Below are 27,096 nucleotides of genomic sequence, written 5' to 3'. Positions count from 1 at the left end.
TCTGACAGCATTCACCATAGTAAAAGAGTATGCCCACTGGCTATAATGAAAACTATCCCCACACTGGGTCCAAACAGAAGTTCCAGCTCACTGGCTGTACAACAAAACTTCCCCCTACCCTGGGATGTCTCCTCCTATTCTGCTTTTAATTGCACAGTCATCAGCGCCTTCCCATATAGCTCAGCTGTCAGGCAGGCACTCCTCTGTAGCCTTCCTGGTCAAAAGCCTTTCCCTCTGCTCCCTGCAGACCCAGACTGCCTGCCTGGTCTCATGTACTGGCTTTATCTTCCTCCTAAGTCCAACTGCTTCTTGTCAGGTGACTCCCCACCCACTCACAGGGGTTCCCATTCTGTGCCTGATGACCAAGCTGTTTTCAGAGCAGCTTACTGCTGCTACCCTTTCTGTCTTAGCAGTGTCCCAACTGCTTAAGCAGGGCTCTGTCTTATTGTCCTGTTTCTAGACAGCTAACTCCACAATAGGCACTCGCTGCCTAGGAACCCCTGCCTGCCTATGCCTTTGAATAACAGGAGCCACAAGCTCCCTTTTACACCTGCATACATTAAAAGATATCAGGCCTACATCCTTCAGTCTCTATGCAGTGAATGTTAGCTATGTAAAGTTGGGATCTGCCAATGTCAGCCAAATAAAAGTAATTCCCTCCTCCATTGATAGAGTAAGCTAATAAATTCATAACATGGCTGCAGATGTTCAGAAACAGAGTTCAGGAGAACTAGTACCCATTGATAAAACTGGAAGAAATTACTGATATTCAGAGATCCTGGTTTTCTGTGATTTAAAATTCCACAATTTCTGTTTAAAAAAAGTAACCCCAAATCCACATTTTTCCATGATTTAAATGAAACACCACTAATATATAGATATGTATATAGTGGTGTTTCATTTAAATCATGGAAAAAAGTGGACGTGAGGTTACTTTTTTTAAAACCAAAAATTAGGGATTTTTTTTTATATCACAGAAAACCAGAATCCCTGCTTACATTTCTTCTTCTGCCCAGCTTTCAGCATCAGTCCAGTATGAGTGGAAGGGAAAGTCAAACTGTCAAAAGATGTGCTACAGGGAAAATATCTTAGAACCTTTCCAATAATAATGCCTTACTTGTTGAGACAAAAATGGTTTTTGAATTTTAATAAAGTTAAGTTTAATAGATTCTTTGCATGTTTTTGTAAAGAAATGTTTAACTCAGCATTGAATGTTTTGTCCATTGAAATGAAATCCCTTGCCTTTCATGTAGCAAAATTCTTACATTTTTGCACTCAAAGAAAAAAGCAAGTTTTCCATACTGAATGTGGCTTTACCCCTTCAGAATAATTCCCTTTCCAGTAATGCCCTGTTTTGAATGCTTCTCTTCAGGGGAAGACATTTATTCAGACTGAGGCATGAGTTTTCAAACTGAAATTTACACATAGGGTGAGAGGATCACAGCCACGTAGAAATTCATGTATTCCTGATTGGAAACCCCATGTTTTGTAAGAAAAGCAAGAGGCCTCCTGAGATGTTCCAGATATAGAAATGATAGAAATCTTATTCTGAGTGATATTGTAGAGCTGGACATTCCAAAAGCATAACCAAGCATTTTTTTCCTCTGGGCAGTGGTGGCAAACAGGGCAGCAGATGCAGCTGGGCTGCTGGTAGTTGTGGTAGTGGCCGGACCCACAGCATGGAATCTGTCCTCCCCATCCCGCAAAGTCAATGGGGTGGCTAGGGCTAGTGCTGGATTTACCCTCCCACCCCTTCCTTAGTTACACTACTGAGAAGTTCTATATTTTCTTGTATTAATGGGAAAATGGATGAGATGATGCATTCTGTACATTTTTAAATGTATGTAGAAAAGCAATATGTTACTCGCAAGCTTCTGTCAATTGAAGGAACAACTGTCTCTGACAACCCCTAAGGAATTAATGATATGGCCAAATGTCAAAAGCTGCAACAGGAATAAGCTAACGAAATTTTTTTTTTTAATATTCTAGAGAAGTAATACAAATTAGAATATATATAGATATGAAATTTGAATTGTTCAGTAATTTGGCCAATCAAATCTTATACCCTCTAGTTCTTACTGTCTGACACATAAGTCTGAGGTATGACAGACAGCTACATGACAGCAAAATTTTCTCTCATCAAGAAAATGTTTCTCCATTCATTATTTAGCACTTCATTTAACTTATTATTGATCCTTTATTGGCTTTTATTCTGTCTAATGGATATGTCAAGTTAGTACTAATGTTAACATGATAAAAGTAGTAAGACACTGGTAGCAAATTTGAAAAGCCAAAAGAATTGAATCACACTAGAACATTGTAGTGGTTTTATTTTCTCTGTTTTTCTTTTCTGTCCCCTTCCCCACTTCCCTCCCTTTTCTGAGCAGGATAACTGAAGTATTTGTTTAAATGAGACATGTAGATTATTTTAGATTCCATTCAGATTTTGAAAGGTTTGAGGACATGCATTTGACATCCTGATAGTAACCTTCACAATTAGTTTCAACTTTGGCCCAATACCAACAGCAAAAACAAATGCTACTTTACAAGCATTCTTTCAAATTACTTATATGGGAATCCCTTGAACATGCTAAGTAGGGCTGTGCAAAGCTTCAGTAGCTAATTCGATTTGGAGGAGATTCAGCCTGATTCGGGTACTGAATCTCCGAACCTGAATTAAATTGGGAAACTAATTAAAAGCTCTGAATCAATTCAGAAAAGCTTCAGAAATGATTTGGCCACTTGGGAGATTTGGCCATAAACTAAACAGGCAGCTGCAACAGCTGCCTCCAGCTGGTAAGTCTGTTTGGGTTGGGCGGGGGGGGGGAAGGAGCATGGGGGAGGGAGGGATTGGGGCTGGGACAAGCTGCCCAGCTGGGGCAGGGCGTGCATTACTCAGGAAGGAGGGCAGGTGGTGCGGGATGCGGACACAGCCACACTGGAAACAGGGACTCTGCCCTGCTACTGCTTGCCCAGCCAGGGCGGGGGGATGCGTTTCTCAGGGAGGAGGGTGGGTGGTGCGGGATGCAGACACAGCAGCAATGGGAGTAGGGGCTCTGCTCTGCTGCTGCTTGCCCAGACGGGGGGGCAGGAAGTGGGCATTGCTCAGTCCAGGCTGAAGGGGACAAATGGCAGCAGGGCATTGCCCCTTCTCCCAGCACTGCCGTGCCCACATCCCACACCCTCCATGCTGGCTGGCAAGTGGCAGCAGGGCAGAGCCCCTGCCCCCACTCCCAGCACTGATGTGGGTGTGGCAGCACTGGCAGCAGAGGCTATGCCCTGCTGCCATCCAGAGTAAGGCTTGCCTGCATCACACACACACACCCATGCCAGCTGGGCAAGCAGCAGCAGGGCATAGCTCCTGTGGCTTCCTTCGCTGGGGCAGAAGCAGGCAGAGCCAGAAGAGCTGTGGGAATAGCCCCCATGGCTGCCTTGCCCAGCCCTATCCCCAACCCAGCCCAGCCTCCCGGCACTTAAAAAAAAAAAAAAAGCCCCGTACTCACTGGCTCTGACAGTAGTAATTGGGGCAGAGTCCATCCATGCAGCACAAGGCAGTGAACCCCCCTCACCTGGAACGTGCACAGCAGCTGCCTCATGGCACTGGTACAGCATAGCTCAACAGGGCGCCGCGCACTGTGTGGAAGATGGGGCAGTTCCATGTGTCAGCCAGAAACTAGCAGTGCTCAGCCCTGATGGCCTTAGTTCCCAGACAGTGCACAGCACCCTGCCAAGCCATGCTGCATGCACACCATGGGGCAGCTGTTCTATGGGTGTCAGGAGGAGGGGCAATCCCCACTGCCCCACATTGCATGGGGAGGCTCTGCCATGAGCACCCAGAAGCTCCAATTGCTATTGCTTCGTCCGGTGAATGCGGGGCTTTTTTTTTTTTAAATGGCAGGACTAGGCTGTGGCCAGGCAGGGGATGGGGCCAGGTATCACTCGTATAATGCTATGGGGACTTCTCCCACAGCTCCCTCCACTCATGGAGAGGCAGGAACAGCTGTAGGAGCCGCGGGAGAACATGCAGCTGCCTGGCTGTGCCTGCCTCTCCCTGACTGATCTGAATCAACGAATCTCTCTGAATCAGCACCAAATCTTCCATAGCTGATTTGTCCGAATTGATTCAGGACAACGATCCAAACTTCCAAATCAAATCACTGTGCTCCAAATCAGCCGAATCTGAATTCAAATTGAATACTTCCCTATTCACACAGGTCTAATGCTAAGCCTAATGGTTGGCAAAGTAATGCCTATTTTCATCTGTCTTCTGGATGTCTCCTCCTATTCTGCTTTTAATTGCACAGTTAAACAATAGTCAGCACTTCCCCACACAACTGCCCAGAGCCTGTGTGCAGCTCCTCCTCACCACCACCAACAGCTCACAGCTCGAGCCCTGATTCTGCCCCTGGCCTGCTCCACACCCGCTCCAGACTTGGCCTAGCTGAAGCGGACCAGCTGGAACCCATGTGAACAGCCCTGACTCTGGCCCACCTTGTGCCTTTTCCAAACTCACTTGCCCATGCTGAGTAGTGGCAGTGGCCAGGCAGAAGCTGCTCCTCAGCATGGAGGGAATGTGGCCCCTACCCCTCACCACTGCTGGGCCATTTTTGCTGCAGCTGCCCAGAGCCCATGCCCAAGCTGCCCTGCAACTCCTCTGCACTGCTACTGCTACCCTGCTGGGCAGCTTGAAGGTAGCAGTGATGGCAGTGGAAAGGCACCACAGGCAGCCTGGGAATGGCCTCTGAGCAGCTGCAGCAACAAGGGTCTGGCAGCAGTGAGAAAGCTTCTGCCCAACCATTGCTGCTCCTCAGCGTGATCAGGTGAGTCTGGAGCAGGCACAGGGCAAGCCGGCATCAGGGCTGTGCACCTGAGTTCCAGCTGGTATAGAGCTGATCTGCTCCACTGGTGAAAATGATGTGCACGATTAATGCAATTAAAAAAAAATGCATTAATTTGTTTTTGCATTAATCGTGTAAGTTAACTGTGATTAACTGACAGCCCTACTAAAAAAGTTAAATGGTTCAAATTTAACTTTGAGGAAGAAATTTCCTCTTTAGGGTAGTATCTAGCTTGCCTTTGTGTTGCATTTTGGGAGAGCAGCAATGAGAAAATGAGCAGAAAGATAGCTAAACACCTTTCAGTTTGGTGAATGCAAAAGCCACTCATTTGATCTACTTTGGGAGCTTTATATGTTGTGGAGTCACCTGACTGACAAGGGATCATATGATAAAAATATCAGAGGATGAGATCAGAAAAAAACATTCCAGCAAAAAAAAAAAAGGGAGGTGGGGGTGTAGGAGAGTGGGAATAGATATAGGATGAAGTGCTGGTACACAGCTGGTCCAGTGAAAACCAAAATCAAGAGATTAGGGGATAAAGAGCAGAGAAAAGAAAACTAGAACAGATCTCTCTTTTTCACTGGAATCCCACTTGAATATGGACAGATGTGTAGGAGCAAAGGTCTTTTCCATTCAGATAGTTCACCATGACTGTGTGAAGTTTACAAATATTCAGAAACATAAAAATCACCTTTCACCTTTAGTAGCATTGCTACCTTATCCCATAGGTTTCCCTACTTCAGCTTTCTTTTGATAGTACTGCTATGACTATGATTATATATAATAAAATTATTAAGTTATTTTCTTCCACTTGCCTTGTATCTCCTTAATACAACATGATCCTGTAATCATCTGTGAGTCAATTGCTTTGCAAGATTATAGTAATAAATTGTGTGTAAGGATCTATGACTCTATACCCAAGGGGTTGGAGGGTGGACAAACTGTTCATTTCAGAAATGAAACCTGAGAGTCAAAATTCCTACAAGAATATTGTACTTAACAAAATAGCATGAGAAAGGGAGGTAATCCTGAGTTAAGGTTACACGTAAAAGAAATCCAAATATTGAAAATGTGCACATGCACACTATAGGTTATTTGAAAAAACCAATACTCTACTCCCAGAATAGCCTTGCCTCCCACTACCTTCAGACACAGCTACTTTGTTGACGTTGTTATTTTTTAATCTCAGAACTGTTCTAGAATCTTTAAGAATTCTGTAGGTATAAGCTTCGGGCACCTTGGAAGTAGGGAAGACACCAAAGAAATCTATGCTGTGGGTGGAAAAAGTAGAACACAGAGGCCTGGCTTTGTAGATACTGTGCTATACACTAAGGGCAGAAATCTTTCTCACTTTGCACTGGCACTTAAGCAGGTTTAACATTTAAGCACATTTTGCAATCTTAGCCCTCATGCTTATGTGTCCACCTGGCTACTACGCTGGCACAGTGGATTATGTTCTAGCTGGCAGGTACATGGATCTAAACACATTTACCTAAATGTAGTGACTGAAACTGTGGCCTGGAAAAATAAAGAGGAGGAGGATGATCCTTCTATTTTTCAGTCTTGTGGTTAGGGCAGTTGCTCAAGAAGCAGTTCTAGTCTCCTTTTTAACCTTAATAGGGTTTGAACCTACATCTCTTCTGACTTTGCAGTGGTATAGCAGCTGGAGGTTCTGCTCCCTGGGTAGCAGAAGCACACAGGGCAGCATCAGTGGTGATGCTCTGAGTGGCAGCTGGCCCAGCAGTGTAGTGGCTGCTATTGCTGTGCCCCACAACAAATGTGATGCCCATGACTGGTGCCCAAGTTCCCTGCATTTAGCTACACTATTGATGTTGTGCCTGGGTAACTAGGCTAGAGGCCTAGAACTAAACAAGATTCTGAATCAGGAAGTGAAATATTATGTTAGAAACCAGTATATTTCCAAAGACTGATTCAAACTGGGTCTTGTCCTGGGTTTTCACTTCCTAAGGAAATTCAGTGTGTTAATGATCGATTTTATGAAGTACATCAGGCAGTTGGCTCCACAACAGGATACTAGTGCATCTACTAAGTCATATTCTGCCTATGGCAGAAATGCCACCGTTGGTGCCCCTCTCCAGAGACCTGTCTCAGCCAGCCTGGGAGGTTGGTGTTTCATTCCTCAGGGTGGGGATCTCCCACCTGGTCTACATGACAAAAGCCTGGCGCCTGGGAGGCGGATGCTCTAGTCACCTGGGCAGGGGGGAAAGACCCGGCCCTGTGCGGGCCCAGGTAGCCAGGGATGCTGGGGAGATTGGTCGGCTTGTGGCCAGTATTGGCAGCTTTGATTGGACCGGGCTGCTGAGGTCAGAGAGGTTATTTAAGGGCTCGGTCCAAGAAGAAGGGGCAGTCAGCCATTAGCCATTAGCCATGCGGTCATCCAGGTGAATCTGAGCCTGGCTCTCTCCTCATCACCGCATGCTCCATGAGTGCACTGCCTTCAGAGGAAACAACAACTACCTCTGGACGATGAGAGTGAGTAAGCTACTAAAGATCCGATTAGATATTTAGTTTCAGTAACTCAGAAGCGTGTTTAAACGGCTACCTCAGCCACCCTGGTTTGCTCTATGGGATTCCTTTGATATTCCTGTAAGATTTCTATGATACTGCTCTACCTTTTACCCTGTTTTCACCCTACCCCCTGTAATCAATAAAGTTCTCCTTTGTGACTGGTGTGGGAGACTTATTGAGGGGTGGGTCTAAATTATGCCAAGGAGGCCCCTTAGGTCTGTGGACTAAGGGAGACTTTCCTAATAAGCCCCTGACTTGGGGAAGTGCCCCAAGTGCCTGTATTGGGTCTAGCACCCATTGGACAATCAGGCCTGTGTTTTCCAAGGTGCGCAGAGCCAGAAGTGAGTCCAGAGCCTTGGATGGTGGCAGCGGGAACCCCAGGCTAGCGGGTGTGCTCCAGGGAAGGGGTCGGCCGGACGGGAGGCACCCTAAGGGAGGCACTCGGAGCCTGGAAGGTGGTCGGGCGCAGGGAGGTGGGCGGCTCAACGCAGGAGCGCCCCCTACTGGCCCGCCACACTGCCATACAATAATAGTAAAAAAATTAGAATGCACTTCCTGCATACTTATTATGGACCTGCTGCTCATCATTCTAATCGTTGAGACTTCAGTTTGTGCCTCAAGTCCTGTAAGTATGTTGTGTCCATTCTGATATTCATAGATTTTAATATCAGACAGAATCACTGTGACAATCTAAACTGACCTTTTGGATAACTCAGGCCACATAGGTTCTTCCACAATTTTCTGCATTAATCCTATAACTTCTTTGTGAGTAATAACATACTTTTTACATTCATATCTAGTCTTCATCTAAAAATTTCAAGTAATGAAGAATTTACTATATTTCTAGGTAAATTAAAAATGTCTGTTATGTTCTTAATTTGAATCTTTCAAATGGCAAAGTCTGGTGCATTAGGATATTGCCCCCATGTTGAATGAAAATGATGTCCTTTTTGTCTAAATAAGTAACTTTACATTCGAATATATTGTGACAAATATTATTCATATAATCCCCTTTTTCTTGAGTAATCTGCATCTGCCATATACCTTTAACACTATTTTTGTGATCTACTGCTTAACTCATTTTTAAACTATTTAAAACAAATTATATCAACTTTATATAATGCTATTTTTTCTCCAATGGCCATGAGGGGCTAAGTCAAAAATCAAAATACAGTTTAATAGTAAAACTTTAGAATATTATGTATCCCAAGATTTTTTTAAATATCAGCATTGATTGTTGAGAGAGCTCTTGGATCCTCCCCTTAGTATTATGAGGTTTCAATATCTAATCCTGTTGATTTGATACTGCCTTTCATTAATAGTTCCATCTTACAAGAGCTAAGCACAAAACTTTCCAACAAAACAATTTTCCATTAAAAAAATCCTGATTTGATACAATTTAAATGTTTAAATTGTGTATAAAATTTCTGTAAGAAAGCATTGAAACAATTTTTTTGAGAAGACTGAGGTGCTGCATTTTGACCAGGTAATATTTTTGGTGCCTTGAGAAAGCACTAACCTAATGAGTCTTCCAAAGTTTTCCAGGTAGTCATTTTGGTCAGATCTAAACCCACGGTTACTTAAAGCTTCATATTTATCCAGCTTCAGAAAAAAAGATAACCTAGAAATCACAAATTAAAAATGGGAAATATGGAAGCTGATCAGTAAATATCTTTGTTCTCTATTTGGGTAACGTATCCTTACAATGGTAAGGAAATACTTTCCATGCCATAACTAACATTAGGGTGGATGATAATACCTAGTCTTGCAGTTAAGACTGCTGTAATAGAAGGTCAGAGAGAGTCAGATCAAAGTTATATGTTACACTTAAACCATACTATGGGCACTTTAATGTGCAACTTTTTAATGGGCACTTTAATGTGCACATTAAAGCTTGTTAATGTATGCTAAGTGCCCTTTGAGCATCTCAAAGTGACAACACTTCAGGAAAGGGTTAACTCTGGCCCATGCTACCTAGCTCACATTAGAATAACTTCAGTCTGCTCTATGGATATAAAACCTTGTAGACTTTAAGCATCCCTGGAAGCACCCCTCTCTGTTCTCCCCAGCCACCCAGAGCAGACATAGAGGCCAGGGGTCCTGGCTCCTAGCCATACCCCTGCTTACCAGCTCTCTAGTGGCAGGTCAGAGCCGTGCAGGCAAGAAACATGCGACTGCTCACAGCACATCGGAACTTTAATACTGTTTAACTTTCAACAAATTTATCATGGCCTAAGTGTAATGTGCAACTTTTTCCTCAGGTTCAAGTCTACTCTAGACGAAAGTGGACTGAGAGACTCGTTCTATTGCTTCCTGTGTTAGAAGCCAAATGTAATGATGCCAGATCAGATCCCTGTGCTCAGCTGATCCCAATCAGGGCAATTCACCCCCTGAGGCTGCAGGGAAACAAGCACCACCTTTTGTGGGCAGTGCCCAGGCCCCTCTGATTACCTAATAAGGTAATCAGGGTGGCCAGTCCACTGAGGCAACAGGCCTTTAGCCCTGTGTGTTTCCTTGCTGTCTCATCTTGGATCTCTAGTTCAGAATCTTGACTCCTGATTCCAGGCCCAACTTTCGGTTGATTCTTGGCATGTTCTGGCTCTACCTTTGGATTCTGATTTCAGTTTGGCTCCTGGCATGTCCTAGCTCTAGCTCTGACTTCTGACTCCAGTTCTGTGGTCTTGCATATCCTGACTCCTGGCTCCCTGGAAAACCAGCTCCTGGACTTTGCCTGTCTGTCAGGTGACTGTCCCTGGCTCCCTATGCACTAGTGCATCAAACCAAAGCTATTAAGGTATAAAATATAGGGGATTTTTGTAGATCTATAAACTAGGTTTCATTTCCTTTCCCAGATCATTGACTGATTTATTTTAAATATTTGAAATTTGGAAATTAAATAGGAGTGTACTATCACTTAACTTTTATCTGTATAGTAAGGCATATGTCAAACAATTCACCCATAACTGGGTGAACTCAGACATTGCAGTGCTTCCTGAATCATGAGTTAAAATAGCCATGGTCTAGATACAATATCATGTATTATGGAAGATTTGGTAATGAATACCAACCTACAATAAAACTTTTTTTCCTTAAAAAATGCTACAATTTATCTTTCAAAGTAGTAGGCCAAACAAACTTCATGTAGGTATTCTTAAATTATTTTTAGGTTTTTAATTAATTGCATAGGGAAAAAGGCAACTGGCCTGGAGTTTTTGGAGTGGGGGAGGTTTCAGTTGCTTGGAAATACTACTTGTGAGCTTCTACAATTTTTTAAATCACAGTTTTCTAATCTCATAAAGAAGATCATAATGATAGGAATATACAACTGGAAAGGACCTCCTGTCTCATTAAATGTATTTTCTTGCAAGGAACCAGGAACAGCTGTTTCCTTTTAGGGAAATTATGTCCTCCTCATTATTTAAATGCATGTTTGGGGTACTTTTTCAATATTAGTAAATTGGTTCCTAATGGCAACACTTTATTTGGAAACTGTATGCTTTTGCATTAAAATTTGAATTTTTATGGTATATTTTAATACTGTTTTACAACTATCTACTGAATTTCTCAAAAATAGCAGTATAAAGCACTCTTTGGAAAATGCAAAATTAAAGTTAATGCCCAGTTTGCAGGTGTTCACACTTAGACATCTAAAGACCTAGTATCTAAGGGCACTTTTAAGTGTGCTCCAATGAGTTCTGATTGCAATTAATTGAGTCTGCTGGAGTGCTGCAGCATCTCATGTATTCAGTGTCCTGTGTTTCATATTCATTGAATAAGCTTTAGCTAAAGCACCCCCACCACCATGTCAAAATGCAGGATGCTGAAATACAAGACATTGTGGGCAATTTAATTAGAGCTACTCCCAACAGCTGCTCTAATTAAAACATGTCCCCCCTCCCCACACACACACATACACACACCCGGAGCATGTGTATAGATACCCTAAGTACCTTAGCCCAGGGGTGATCCACGTTTTTACCAAGTTATGATGCCTAGTATCCATAGTCATAGTCACTGGGGGAATTTGTATACCATGTGACTTGATCAAGTGTAGCTGTTTGGATGCTCTGTGGAAAGAATGAGAAGCAGAGGCCTTGCAAGGGTATTTCACAAAGCTTAAAGATAGCACTAGACACAGACTTATATCTGAACCTCCATCCCTCTGAACTTGTCCTGCACTTTACCCTTCCCCTGCCTCAGGTAGAATACTACTTACTTTTATGTATCTAGCTTTTTTGCCTGGACTTTTCTGACCCTGGCTTTGCAAGAATGTATTCATACAGTGGTTAGAACCTAGGTGTCTGATTTCCTGGAGAAGTACCCTAACCACCCAGCTACTGGGACTAAAACAGGAGCTTTTCCATGTCTTTCTGATTGATGAGGGGAGAAGTGAACCAGAGCCCCCGCTTTATTGGTACGTGAAGGAACATTTATGGAACAAAGTGGTTTCTCTACTCCTGTTGGCTAATGTGAAGGAGAAAAGAAAAATACAAGAAAACCTGTGACCGGTGGGAAGATCTCAGGGCCAAACAAGTGGAGAGCACTCCTGAAGCTGCAGTTTCAGAGCAGCTGCTCCATCCGATTAGAGCAGCCTTAAAGAAGAGGAAGTGCTCACAAGCTGAAATGAGAGCCAGGGAGTGAAGAGTGGCATCCTGGGCCCCAAGACATTGGGTGCAACTCTCCCATTCCTGAAGAGCTGACAGAGAGTCAGCAATAGAGCTCTGAGAGAGCTGGGAGGCCCAGCCATGAGAACGCCACAGAGAGAAGCAGCGCAGGAAGCAGGGAATTCTGATGGAGATGAGCTAGCCCAAGACAAGCGGCCAAGCCCAACAAATGAGTCAGCACTTTGAGTTGTTTTTAGTCTTTCTGCTATTTTATTCAGCCCCAAGTGGGCAAAAAGAGGAAATGGAGCTGATTGCCAGAGACCCTTCCTGAAAGAAGAAAGGGGGATAAAGACCGAACTGGCAAGTAACCCGAGAAGGATTTATTTCTTTTCTTTTCTTTTTTTTTTTTTTTTTTTTTAGACACATGCTTTCCCCACAAGGGGTGTTCAAACCCTCTGAAAGGAAGAGAGGACACCAAGTTACCCAAACTCATGCGAGACTTACCTATGGCTCAAAGAAAGCCCAGTAGTCTGTGCTGTCCCATTCTGTTGAGGTAGGTGGTAACAAAATAATGAACCTAGAAGATAAAATAAATAAATAAATCAAATCACCCAGGAAGACCTAAAGGTGCATGTGGTGGTGCATAACATCTGGATGGCACTAGAACAAGGTGTAGGGGAGGTTGGAGCCCCAGAAAGAAGCCCAGCGGGTTTGCCGTTGGCCAACTGTGGTGTCAATGAACACCACCCAATCATTAACTTCTAAGAACACCAGGACATGGCAGGCGAGAGTCAGGACTCACTGCAGTGGATAACAGGCAAATGGTTGTGAGACACTCGAGCAGGGCAGGGAAGGTACTGGGCAGCGAGACATGTAAACCTAGCCGAGATAAGCCCCGACACCTAGTATGAGGGGATGAAGAATCCAATTAGTTATTAGCACCTGTCTCCATCAGATACTTAATTTTCTCTAGACTCAAGGAGCCATTTTGCTTTTATAGATATAGTATTGTTGCATGTGTCTGTACCTCTGCAGATAGCAGAATCACCAGCAGTTATCCCAGCAGACTGTATGAGATCACTTTTACAGAACAGTAGTGATATGGGAAGCCTAGGCAAAAGAACAGTTTATACCATCAAGTCCTCTACTTGGCTGTAGCTAGATGAATGGTTTGTAGAATGGAGAGGTTGATGATACTTTAGTCAAGCTGTCTCACCTCCACAGACTTTTGAGAGGGAGGAAGGAAAGACGAGGCAAACATTTTCCTAGGAAAAACTGACCTATGGGATCTAGAAGGTCTAGGTACAGTAGACTAGGGTCCCATAAAACTAGGGTCCCTGTAGAATTCCCCTTTATGCAGGTGATGTTGGAGTGGGCTGTGCAGGGAAAGAGGTTTGTGTATCCTGGTTGAACCACTGGAGCTCAGAATAAGTTAATAATTAGGTTCGGTTATTCTGTGTGACTGTACACATGGGACTGTGAAGCACCATGAGATTTTCAAGTATCACAGATTCAGTTGTGCTAATGAAGAACAAGCTGGAATGAAGATCTCTGTACTATAGCTGTATTTCTCTACCATTGTAATTCTATGGCATACTAGTCCATGTTCTGTATTAATTTGAGCCTCATCCACAAAGTATATGGATGGCTAGTATTCTCAGAGTGAAAATCTAGCCCTTTAATTCAAACTTCAAACATCAGAGTCTTCTATTTTCAGCTCTAGAGGTTCATTCCCTGCTTGTAACCAAGATTTCATATAAGTTGTGGCTGGTCTAGTATTTGAACTTAATTTGAATCTCACCTTTATTAAACCTTGTAAGAGTTAAATAACCTTTTTCCCCTGTGTTTTGATTTGTTATGCATATCTGCACTTTTAGTATCCAGAATATATAAGAAGCAAACATTTATGGCTTCCTATATACATGCTTCTTTGTGTAATGATTAAAATGTTATGGAGCATATTCAATTTAATTGAGTCTGTTCTGTGTTCTAACTAGAATGCTCCAGCATCACTGCAGCATCATGTATATTAAGCCCTCACACATTGAAAACTGGCCATGGGGCACTTTATCTAAACCTCTTTGATTGAGGTTTGGATAAAGCATCTTGTAGCCATTTTAAAATGTGTGGGGGCCTTATACACATGATGGTGTGGTATTTTAATTAGAGTGGCTTCCCAGGAACAGCTGTAGTTAAAACACCCTCCCCCTACCTCTGAGCACATGTATAGGCAACCTCCAAGTTCTTCAGGAAACAGGGCTTTTATGTTATTTCCATGGCATACTAGAAAGTAGAAATTACATGATGTAAAGTTCAACTCAGTTTGGTAGATGTAAGCATTCCAGAATAATTCAGATAAGTTTCCCTAAATATCCAAACTCTGAAGCTTTAAACTATTTGAATCTTCCCACTGTGCTATTTTAAAGAAGAATAAAATTGCTATCCACAGACTTCTATCCAAATTGAAAAGTATACTTAAATTTAAATATATCTGAAATTAAGAGCATGTTTCCACATTTTAAATCTAGTTCAGGAGTAGATAGAAGAAGGAATGAGTAATTTTCTCTAGTTCTGTGATTGGTCACATATTTTAAAAACTGCAAAAGCTTAAATAAAGTAACCAGGTTATTTTACAAATTTTCTGCCTGTTAATTATGTATTAAAGTTTCATTACGTTCACTTTTTAATGTCATTTAATTAAGTAATCTAGTAGCATTTGCTAGAACAAGCCTAAAGTCCTTTTTGCCCCTGCCCACTTCCTGTCAGACCCTGCTCTCCCTGAGCTCATGGATGTAAGGGGCAAAATAAATAAATAAATAAATAAATAACTTTTAAATAAACCTGCCTGTAGCAATTTAGTTCATCCAGAATAGATGTATTTTACCTTTTTTTTTATTTTGCCGATTTTTTTTTTTGGAAACTGCTACTAGCTTTACACAGGTATATCCATAAACACACTTTCAAGGAACACTTTTATATCTACTTATGTATAGTACAAACTGGATGCATCTACACATGGACCCACTTGTGTAGTAGTTACTGTGCAGTCATTTAGTACTTGCTTTAACAAGTGTTAAATGACTGCACAGTCCTGCACCATTACTGCACAGTCCTGGCAGCACACAGGTAATTTCCAACCCTACTGCATGGCTGTCACAGTTCGTGCCCACCAATGCTATGTTGCCTTAGCATCTTGTGTACAGCAAAAAGACTCATGAACTAACATATAGTTCACTGGACTGGGCCCCAGCACAGTCAAGAGTGTTTGAAGCTGTGCTAACCACACTTCAGCACTGTTCATTGTATCTGTCTACTTGATACCCCCCACAAAGGATCCTACCATTGTAAATGAGTGTTCTTGTTGTGAGTCCTGCCTTCCTCCAAATATTTATATGCAGATGAGGTGCAGGCAACCTGGTCCTGGCTTTCCTCATGGAGGGTGAGACCATGAGAATATGCCACAAGCTGAGGGGAGGGGTGGGGGTGACAGAGCGGTAAACTGTTTGGTGATGTTTGCCAGAAACTTAAGGCTGGTGAAGAAACAGGAGTCATTGGAAATGGCAAGGATATTGCCAAATACTCCTCTTCTTTGAGCCTCAAGCATAACTTTGGCTGTCCATAGAAAATTACTAGTTCTTTGTGTGGGGCCCTAAGGCAATTTCTGAAGGCAGGTGTTGTACCCCATCTGCCCCAACTGAGTCTTTCCAGAGCAATATCAGGGCTTGCCAGGACCTAGTCCATACACAATCTGGGTCTTGGACATTGTCCACATTCTCAACTCTTTTGCAGTGCCTCAGTAGCCAAAATCTTATATCCTTCTATTCAATAAATTCTGTATACATCTTAATTGTGACTACTGTCTTGCAAGTGTCCTCAACAGCCCCCAAAATCCAAATGTGCCAAGGCTTCCTGACATTCATAGTAGGTCTCCCAGTACTTTTGTTATGTTCTCTAACCCCTAAATGTTATCTCCCAGTCCATGTTTCTTAGCATCTGGATGAGACAATTCATATCAGGTGGCCAAAACTATGGCATGCCCTGCAGTATCAGCCTGCTGAAATCTAGCCAAGTCATTTCTAGCTTTGAAACACATGTGTGAAAAGTGGGCCTGTATTTGGACCAGATGGAGGCAGACTTGATATGCCTACAGGAATGTGGGAGTCCAGGTAAGAAAAAATATAAAGATGTGATAAGAAGATGTAAGCATGGTCCATGCATGTGGTTGGGCAGTAATGAGAACAGGGCAGAATAGGCATTGGATTTACAACCCAGTCCAGAGCACAACCTAGCTGCTGGGTTAGTGTCCAGTTGCAAAAACCCTCGGGATTTCCAGTTTGGAATGAAATGACCAAATTAAAATGTGTGCTTTTAGAAATCAATTAACCCTTGCCATTCCTTTATACCATTGTTCTAATACAATATCTACCATACCTAAAAGCCAATTCCTGAAAGCAAAACTCTAAATATCATTTTATATCCATCAGACAGTGGGTATGGAGGTACTAATTAAAGATCCATAGCTGCAACTGATAAGCTATCAGGAGATAATTGGAGGAAGAATATTACAAATGATCAGGGAGAAGTGAAGGAAAAGGTTTACAATACTGAACAGAGCACAGCACGGGGCACTCTTCACCATCCTAGAGGAACTGCTCCTACTGGGAGCACTGCCCATGGCACTATTTGCAGAATTTTATTGTATACTATTGGCTAAGAAATTATATTTAAAGGTTTGTTTTTTGGGACTTGGCTTATGGGTATAGATATATGCATTAGAAGAGTTTAAGATAGGCAGCAGGGGTTAACTGGTTTCTAAAAAGCTTGGGTTTCACACACAAAGTGTCTCATATCCTTGGAGGCAGACAGGTTGTCTAACACAACAAGGACACAGAGTCTAGGAACTAGGAGCATATACCATGCAGTCCTATAACACAAGAAAAAGTGACATGAGCAACAAGGCCCAGAGTGGAGGGGGAGGGCTGAGTCCTGGTTTGGGGGGAACAGACCAAATTAGGAGAAGGCCCAGAAGGCTACATGGACATGTGACCACACAAAGGGACCAACCAGAGATAGGCATAGTTGAAAAGTCATCAAGAGGGAAGAACAATACAAAAGCAGAGACTTGAGGAAAAAAAAGGGGGGGGCTCTCCTTCTCTCCCTTTCAGTCCCTCCCTTTCTGTCATCCTTCCCTCCATCCCTGTCCCCATCCCCTGGGAAGGGTTTCTGAGTCCACCATGGACAGAGGCCATACCATCAGCCCATCTCATGCACCCCACTGGAGGGGGGGGGGGGGGAGCTGTGGGCCTCAGCATCCCACCTCCAGACTGCTGACACCTAAGAAAGAGCCTCAGAGTGAAGACTGTATCCTGTCCAGATGTACTTTGACTCTGATGACAGCCATAGGATTTGGTAGATTTATAGAATCGTTTGGTTGAACTGAGAAACAGGTACGCACCTCTTGCTGCCCCAGCAGAGCCTGCTGAGTTGCCAGCCCCCACAGGCAACATGGGCCCAACTGCAGCTACCGCCCCTGCTCTCCCCAAGACAAAACGTAAGGTGTTTGTTGTGGGAGACTCCCTCCTGAGGGGGACTGAGGGGCCAATCTGCCACCCCGACCCCTTAGCCCGGCAAGTCTGCTGCTTCCCAGGGGCCCACATCCGGGACATTACGGAGAGGATCCCAAAGCTCCTTAAACCCACAGACCACTATTCCATGCTCCTTATTCATGTGGGCACCAATGACATTGCTTGGAGCACTCCCAGCCAGGTCATGAGGCACTACAGGGATTTGGGAGCAGGGCTTAAGGGACTGGGGGCACAGGTGGTGTTCTCGTCAATCCTCCCAGTCTCAGGCTATGGGCTGAGAAGAGACAGGAGGATCTATGTGGTCAACCAAAGACTGCAGTGCTGGTGTCGTCAGGAAGGCTTTGGCTTTCATGACCACAGCCTGCTTTTTGGCGAGAGAGGCAGCGAGCTGCTGGGAAGAGATGGCCTCCACCTCTCTCCCCTAGGGAGGAGGCTCTTCTCAGCCAGACTGGCTGACCTACTCCACCGGGCTTTAAATTAAGCCCGTTGGGGGACGGGAGGGCTACTGCCACTAATGGCCCGCTGAGCAATCCTTGCAAAGCCAGCAGATCACCCCTGCCCACCCCTGCCCCAGCCCTGGTAAAATCTGTGGGCAAGGAAGGAGCACCCCAGGGGGCACTTGCCTGCCTGCACACTAATGCCAGGAGCTTGGGGAATAAGCAGGAGGAGCTCATCCTCCTGCTCAGTGCAAACAATTACGATGTCATAGGGATAACGGAGACCTGGTGGGACTCCACCCATGACTGGACCACGGGGGTAGTTGGCTATACCCTGTACAGGAGGGATTGTGTAGAGAAAAGGGGTGGGGGTGTAGCTCTCTATGTTAAGGAAAGCTACACGTCCCTGCAAGCCGATATTGGCGACCAGGGTGGATGGCTGGAGACCCTCTGGGTTAAAATCCATGGGGAACACGGCACAGGGGACACAATGGTGGGAGTCTATTACAGACCTCCCACTCAAAGCCCTGAGCTTGACCAGGAGTTTGCCCAGGAACTGGCTGAGGCAGCTTGCTCCAGGACCATGGTTGTCATGGGTGATTTCAATTACCCGGACATCTCGTGGGAGGATCGCTCAGCAAAATCTGAGTGGTCGCAGATCTTCCTCTCGTGCATGGATGACCTCTACCTGACTCAAGAAGTCTATGGGCCAATGAGAGGCAAAGCACTGCTCGACCTGGTACTGGCTACTGGGGATGACCTAGTCAGCGACCTAGTGATTGATGGGAAGCTGGGTGACAGCGACCACGAGCTGATCACCTTCACCATCCGCTGAAAAGCTGGCAAGTCGGTCAACACCACGCAAGTCCTTGACTTCAGGAAAGCCGACTTTGATAAGCTCACGAGGCTTGTCAGTGAGGCCCTAAGGGACTGTGACCACAGGGAGAGGGGAGTTCAAGAAGAGTGGTTGCTCCTCAAGGGAGCGATCCTCAATGCACAAACAAGGTCTATTCAATCTCAGAGGAAAGGCAGCAAGAGGGCATAGCAGCCCCCCTGGCTCTCCAGGGACCTAGCAGACCTCCTGAGGCTAAAAAGAAAGGCCTACAAAGGATGGAGGATGGGAGTCACCTCCAAGGAGGATTATTCTGCACTGGTCCGGTCCTGTAGGGAGCAGACCAGGAAAGCCAAGGCTGCAACTGAACTCCAGCTAGCTTTGAGCATCAAGGACAATAAAAAGTTCTTTTTCAGATATGTGGGGAGCCGGAGGAAAAGCAGGGACAACACTGGACCCCTGCTGAACCAGATGGGGCAACTGACAACTGATGCCCAGGAAAAAGCCAACCTATTAAGTAGGTACTTTGCATCAGTCTTTCATCAGCCCCATGGGATGCCCATACCCACTACAGGGCCGGGAAGTCCGAGTGAGGGTGATCCCCTGCCCTCCATTAATGCTGACTTTCTGAAGGAACATCTTGAGAAGCTGGATACCTTCAAGTCAGCCGGCCCTGACAATCTTCACCCCAGGGTACTCAAGGAGCTGGCGAGCATCATAGCCCAGCCTCTAGCATGGATCTTTGAAAACTCTTGGCGCTCTAGTGTAGTGCCCGAAGACTGGAAGAAGGCCAATGTGGTGCCTATCTTCAAGAAAGGGAGGAAAGTGGATCCAGCTATCAGCCTGACTTCTTTCCCGGGGAAGATCTTAATAAAGTTTATTAAAGAGACCATCCTTAATGGACTGGCCGACATCAACATCTTAAGGGATAGCCAGCACGGGTTTGTTGCGGGTAGGTCTTGCTTGACCAATCTCATTTCCTTCTACGACCAGGTGACCTATCACCTGGACAAGGGAGAAGAGATTGATGTCATATATCTTGACTTCAAAAAAGCCTTCGATCTGGTGTCCCATGATCGCCTCTTGGAGAAACTGGCCAATTGTCACCTTGGGTCCTCCACGATCCACTGGCTGGAAAATTGGCTCCGGGGTCAGACCCAGAGGGTAGTAATTAATGGAAGTCACTCATCGTGGTGTCCTGTGACCAGTGGGGTCCCCCAAAGCTCTGTCTTTGGACCCATACTGTTCAACATCTTCATTAATGATGTGGACACTGGAGTCAGAAGCGGACTGGCCAAGTTCACCGATGACACCAAACTTTGGGGCAAAGCATCCACACCAGAAGACAGGCGGGTGATCCAGGCTGACCTGGACAGGCTCATCAAGTGGGCGGATGAGAATCTGATGGAGTTCAACGCCGATAAATGAAAGGTTCTCCACCTTGGGGAAAAAAAACGCAGAGCATCCTTATAGGCTCGGCAGTGCTATGTTGGCTAGCACTATGGAAGAAAGAGACTTGGGAATCATCATTGACCACATGATGAACATGAGCCTGCAATGCGATGCTGTGGCTAGTAAAGCGACCAAAATGCTGGCTTGCATCCACAGATGCTTCTCAAGCAAATCCTGGGACGTCATTCTCCCCCTGTACTTGGCCTTAGTGAGGCCGCAGCTGGAGTACTGTGTTCAGTTTTGGGCTCCACAATTAAAAAGGATGTGGAGAAGCTTGAGAGAGTCCAGAGAAGAGCCACGCGGATGATCAGAGGTCAGGGAAGCAGACCCTACGATGACAGGCTGAGAGCCCTGGGGCTCTTTAGCCTGAAAAAGTGCAGGCTCAGGGGTGATCTGATGGCCACCTACAAGTTTATCAGGGGTGACCACCAGTATCTGGGGGAACGTTTGTTCACCAGAGCGCCCCAAGGGATGACGAGGTCGAATGGTCACAAACTACTTCAAGATCGTTTCAGGCTGGACATAAGGAAGAATTTCTTTACTGTCCGAGCCCCCAAGGTCTGGAACAGCCTGCCACCGGAGGTGGTTCAAGCGCCTTCATTGAACACCTTCAAGATGAAACTGGATGCTTAACTTGCTGGGATCCTATGACCCCAGCTGACTTCCTGCCCTTTGGGCAGGGGGCTGGACTTGATGATCTTCCGAGGTCCCTTCCAGCCCTAATGTCTATGAAATCTATGAAATCTATGAATTATTTGTATTGCATCTGTTTTGTTATCACTGTGTATCAATAAATTTGCCCATTATCAAATGGAAAGGTCATAGTCAGTCTGAGGGTACCCCCTCCCCCTCCCCCCCCCCCCCAGGAACAAGGCCTCTGGGTCCTAAATCCAGAGCCAATACATACTAGCTGAAACCCGCAAAACATTTGTGCTTAATTATTTTTTTGGAAGAGTATTTCTTTAAATACAGGATTTTTAGTTATCCTTTGACCAAATACTTTAACAGAATTGAAACTTCTCACCCTCAAAAAGCCTACATAAAGCTGTCCATTTGTAAACACAGGGTTAGGAATATAAATACAGATTTTGTCAAGAGTCTGACCTTGTGACTTGTTTATAGTCATAGAATAAGTCGTAACCTTGTACATATGAGGAAATTCCCTCTTTTAGTGATTTAATTGCCCTTTTTAATGATTTAATTGCATAATGGTACACATTCGGCAACATGTTATGATTAAATTTTGAAATAGTGTACATGTTCAGCATAATTTGATTTAAATGACTTTCTAACATAGCAAAAACACATCCCATGTATTTTAGTTTTCTACATAACAAATTTTAGCGATCTTTCTCATGTGTACAAGGGTCCTATCTGGAGAAGGTGTCAGGGATGGTGCATTGAGTGCTGGAAGCCTGGAAATGCTCAGGGTAGTTTGGGCTTGGCAGGCTTCCAATGCCCTGTGCACCACCCCTGCCACCTTCTCCAGCTGCCAGAACACCCAGCCACCCTCCTGCCACCTTCCTGGGGCAGCCAGCCCTTTCCTGGGTAGTCCCAGGCAGCAGTAAGAGAGTGAGGATGGTGCATAGGGTACTGGAAGCCCACCAAGGCTAAGCTTCTCTGAGCACACTAAGGCTTCCAGCACCCCATGCACCATTGAATCTGGTGGGTGCTGCCTGCAAGCTGAGGCTGCACCTGAGCAGGTAGCATCCCACCTGGGTGACCCTAAGGAGCACTGCTGCCAGAGGGAAGCACCAGGCCCCCCTGCAGCTCAGGGGCTGCACATGGGCAGACTCCACTGAGCAGGGAAAAAAAGCGGAGAAAGGCCTGATTTTTTGTTCTCCTGGAGCCCGCCTGCGTCTCCCATGGCCAGGCAGTGACCTGCCAGTGAATCACACATACCCTGAGCTGCAGAGGACCCCGGTGCTTCCCTCCGTGGTAGTGGCATCCTCAGGGCAGCACACACCTGCTGGCACCCTGCCTGGGTGGTCCCAGGGGTGCTGCCAACATGGAGTTAAGCACTGTGGCCCCCACAGCTCAGGGGCCACAGAAAGCTCATTCCCTGGCTGCAGGAGAGGCAGGTGGGCTCTAGTGGGGGTGGGGGGGAAGGATTGCTCACCATTTGTTTTTGTTTTTCCTTCAGTGGAGCCTGCCCACTCTGTGGTGGGTGGCCCAGGTGTTTCATTCCAGTTCTTACTTGCCTGCATGTCTGTTTGAAATGCCTCACGTTCTTCTATAGTAATAACACACTTATTCTGTCTGCCTGGAACACTCTGATTGGTTGTTAATAAGTATTGTGATTGGCTTCTGAGACAAACAATCAAAGTGCTCCAGACAGACAAAATAAGCCTATTATTATTATTATTATTATTATAGATTGGAGGAAATGAATAAGATGAGCAATGGTGCCTTAGGATTAGATAGGTCCTCATGGATACTAGCAAGTATGGTAGTGGAACATACACTACAGGACACCCAAAGGGCAGTTTCTGGAGTAGACAGTAGGTACGGGTCTATAGACTGGAAAGTTTGGTAGCAGAGAGAATACTAATCTTCTATTCTGAAAACCTGCTAGTAAAGAAAGTGCTGGAAGTGAAATAGGAAGGAACATAAGCTAGAGGACAGTGGAAGTTAAATACAAGACTATTGGACAATGAACAAATGTGCAGATGGTATATAAAGGGGGTGCTGGTGATAGATTTCACAGATTTCATATATTTCTTAGACATTACGGCTGGAAGTGACCTCGGAAGATCATTGAGTCCAGCCCCTGGCCCAAAGGACAGGAAGTCAGCTGGGGTCATAGGATCCCAGCAAAATAAGCATCCAATTTACTTTTGAAGGTGTTCAATGTAGGTGCTTGAACTACCTCCAATGGCAGGCTATTCCAGACCTTGGGGACTCAGACAGTAAAGAAATTCTTCCTTATGTCCAGCCTGAAACAGTCTTGCAGTAGTCTATAACTATTCGACCTCATCATCCCTTGGGGTGCTTTGGTGAACAAAAGTTCCCCCAGATACTGATGGTCACCCCTGATAAACTTATATGTGGCCATCAGATCACCCCTGAGCCTGCACTTTTCCAGGCTAAAGAGCCTTATAGATCTTAGCCTGTCATCGTAAGGTCTGTTTGCCTGACCTCTGCTCATGCACGTGGCTCTTCTCTGGACTCTCTCAAGCTTCTCCACATCCTTTTTGAATTGTAGGGCCCAAAACTGGACACAGTACTCCAGCTGTGGCCTCACCAAGGCTGAGTACAAGGGGAGAATGACGTCCTGTGATTTTCTTGAGAAGCGTCTATGGATGCAAGCCAGCGTTTTGCTCGCTTTACTAGCTGCAGCATCGCATTGCAGGCTCATGATCATCTTGTGGACAATGATGACCCCCAAGTCTCTTTCTTCCATAGTACTAGCCAGTGTAGCACTGCTGAGCCTATAAGGATGCTGCAGGTTTTTCCTCCCAAGGTGGAGAACCTTGCATTTTTCAGTGTTAAACACCCTCAGGTTCTCATCCGCCCATTTGCTGAGCCTTTCCAGGTCAGCTTGGATCGCCCTCCTGTCTTCAGGTGTGGATGTTTTGCCCCACAGTTTGGTGTCATTGGTGAACTTGGCCAGTCCACTTCTGACTCCAGTGTTCACATCATTAATGAAGATGTTGAACAATATGGGTCCAAAGACAGAGCCCCACTGGTCACAGGGCACCATGACAATTGACTTCCATCAATTACCACCCTCTGGGTCCGACCACGGAGCCAATTTCCCAGCCAGCGGATTGTGGTGGACCCAAGGCCACCTTTGGCCAGTTTCTCCAAGAGGTGATCAAGGGATACCAGATCGAAGGCTTTTTTGATGTCAAGATATATGACATCCATCTCTTCTCCATTTTCCAGGTGATAGGTCACCTGGTTATAAAAGGAAATGAGATTGGTCAAGCGAGACCTACCCACAACAGACACGTGCTAGCTATCCCTCAGGATGTTGGCATCGGCCAGTCCATTAAGGATGGCCTCTTTAATAAACTTTTCTAAGCCCTTCCCAAGGATAGAGGTCAGGCTGATGGGCCTGTAGTTTGCCGGATCCACTTTCCTCCCTTTCTTGAAGATAGGTACCACATTGGCCTTCTTCCAGTCTTCAGGCACTACACCAGAGTGCCAGGAGTTCTCAAAGATCTGTGCCAGAGGCTGGGCTATGATGCTTGCCAGCTTCTTGAGTACCCTGGTGTGTAGATTGTCAGGGCCAGCTGACTTGAAGGTATCCAGCCTCTCAAGGCATTCCTTTACAATTTCCGCATTGATGGAGGGCAGGGGATCTCCCTCACCCACACTTCCCTGTCCCGTAGTGAGCATAGGTGTCCCATGGGACTGATGAAAGACCAATGCAAAGTACCCATTTGGCTTTTTCCTGGGCATCAGTTGTCAGTTGTCCCATCTGGTTCAGCAGGGGTCCAATGTTGCCCTTGCTTTTCCTTCAGCTCCCCATATATCTGAAAAAGGACTTTTTATTGTCCTTGATGCTCGAAGCTAGTTGGAGTTCAGTTGCAGCCTTGGCTTTCCTGGTTTGCTCCCTCCTTCAGGACTGGACCAGTGCTGAATATTCCTCCTTGGAGGTGAAGCCCAGCCTCCATCCTTTGTAGGCCTTTCTTTTTAGCTTCAGGAGGTCTGCTAGATCCCTGGAGAGCCAGGGGGGCTGCTATGACCTCTTGCTGCCTTTCCTCTGAGATGGAATAGAATTAGCTTGTGCATTGAGGATCGCTCCCTTGAGGAGCAACCACTCTTCCTGGACTCCCCTCCCCCTGGGGTCATGGACCCTTAAGGCCTCACTGACAAGCCTCCTGAGCTTGTCAAAGTTGGCTTTCCTGAAGTCAAGGACTTCTGTGATGCTGACTGACTTGTCAGCTTTATGGCGGATGGTGAAGGTGATCAGCTCATGGTTGCTGTCACCCAGCTTCCCATCGATCACTAGGTCACCGATTAGGTCATCCCCAGTAGCCAGTACCAGGTCGAGCAGCGCTTTACCTCTTGTTGGCCCGTAGGCTTCTTGAGTCAGATAGAGGTCATCCACACATGATAGGATGCTTTGCAACCGCTCGGATTTTGCTGAGTGATCCTCCCACGAGATGTCTGGGTAATTGAAGTCACGCATTGGTCTAAGGACTCTCCCTATGCCTGAAAAAGGGTGTTTGTGCCCAAAAGCTTATAAAGAACATTTTTCCCAACTATTTAGTTGGTCTAATAAAAGATATCATACTTACCCAAAGAACCTTGTCTTCAAGATGGTATAGAAGCCACTATGAAGAATGGGGAGCAATGAAAGGAATATATACAAGCAGAATGAGATAGTGGAAAGAAAGAATGTGAGCATTTTCTCAGAATATAGGGAAAAGAGGGACCTGGAAAAAACAGAAGAGGTTTACAAGATTGCAGTGGACACTGCAGCATCTCCTATAACTGGTAGAAAAGGGATTCCTGGTAGTAGAGGATATTGAAGACATGATGAAGTTTAGAGAGAAAGTTAGAGGAACATCTTCCTTGTAAAGGCTGCCTGGGTGGAGGAAGTATGGTCCTTTTAGTTGGCTTGAAGGAGAGGAGGAAAAAGCATTACAGAAATGCAGGATGAGAGGGGAGAGTGGCTAACAAAGACAGAAGATATAGTGGGGTGGTGAAGGAATTTTACCAAAACTCCTTTTTGGTGGGATTAGATGTGAACTTGGAGGAAAGGGAGAGGCATCAGATGGAGAAGGCATGGACATAGAATGAACTATGGGAGGCAACCTGAACCTTCAAGACAGGAAAGGTCCACAGGAATGACAGGCTCCTAGAAGAATTTTACAAGAAGACTTTTTGGAACATCCTAAGCCTGGAACTGTTTGCGGTGTTTCAGCAGTGTCTGGAGTGGGAGCAGGTGGGGGAAGGCATAAGCACAGGAGTAACAATGCTATTGTATAAAAAAGGAGAGCAGGAAAAGTTGAATAACTGAAGACCAATTACCCTACTGAACCCAGATTATAAGATAATGGCCAACGTGTTAGCAAATATATTTCAAAAAGTCATGGGAAATGTGGTCCACAGCGACCCGGCTTGTGCAGTCCCTGGAAGAGTAGCAACTATGACATAAGAGATATCAACCTGCATCTAATAAGAGATGCAACCTAGTAGTGTCAAGAAAAAAGACTGAATGTGACATCCTGAATCTTGATTTAGAAAAAAATATCTGATTGGGTAGAACATGAGTTCATATTTGGCACTCTGAACAAGCTGGTGGTCCCACCATCTAAGGTCAAGGTCAGATCAGGTGTGAGACAGGGGTTCCCCCAGTCACCACTCTTAATCATCTGGGAGAAAGTGAAATGAAAAGTGAAACAAAAACTGAGGAGTGGGTAGGACCAACAACTATTGATGGAAGGACAAGTAACTGTAATTGAGGTGGTGGCATTCTCAATCATACTATATGTAAGCATGGTGATCCCTCCATTGTAGAACACCATGTATACAATTCAAGGGGAACTGATAATGTTCTTTCGAAAAGCCAAAAGGGAAAAGCTTAGGAGCATGGCATTATGGAAGGAGAAACTGAAGGGAGGATGGGGCTTCCCAGATGTGTTTTTATTTGTTTAGGAAAAAATATGTCAGTCTATGCAGAGAAGAGATAAAAGTGGGGCACCAAATGGACTGGGTTTGTCAGGTACTATGCAGGGATGGTAGTGCATAAATAGAATGTATGTAGAAAGTCACTTTCATGGCCCTGGGCCTGGATAATGACTCCAATGTATGAAAAGATTATAGAATTGTGAACTGGTAGCCACATCAGAGTTGGTAGATAAT

Source organism: Alligator mississippiensis, chromosome 1, assembly GCF_030867095.1.
Source record: "Alligator mississippiensis isolate rAllMis1 chromosome 1, rAllMis1, whole genome shotgun sequence".
Lineage (NCBI taxonomy): Eukaryota > Metazoa > Chordata > Crocodylia > Alligatoridae > Alligator > Alligator mississippiensis.
Note: the sequence above shows the minus strand (reverse complement) of the source record.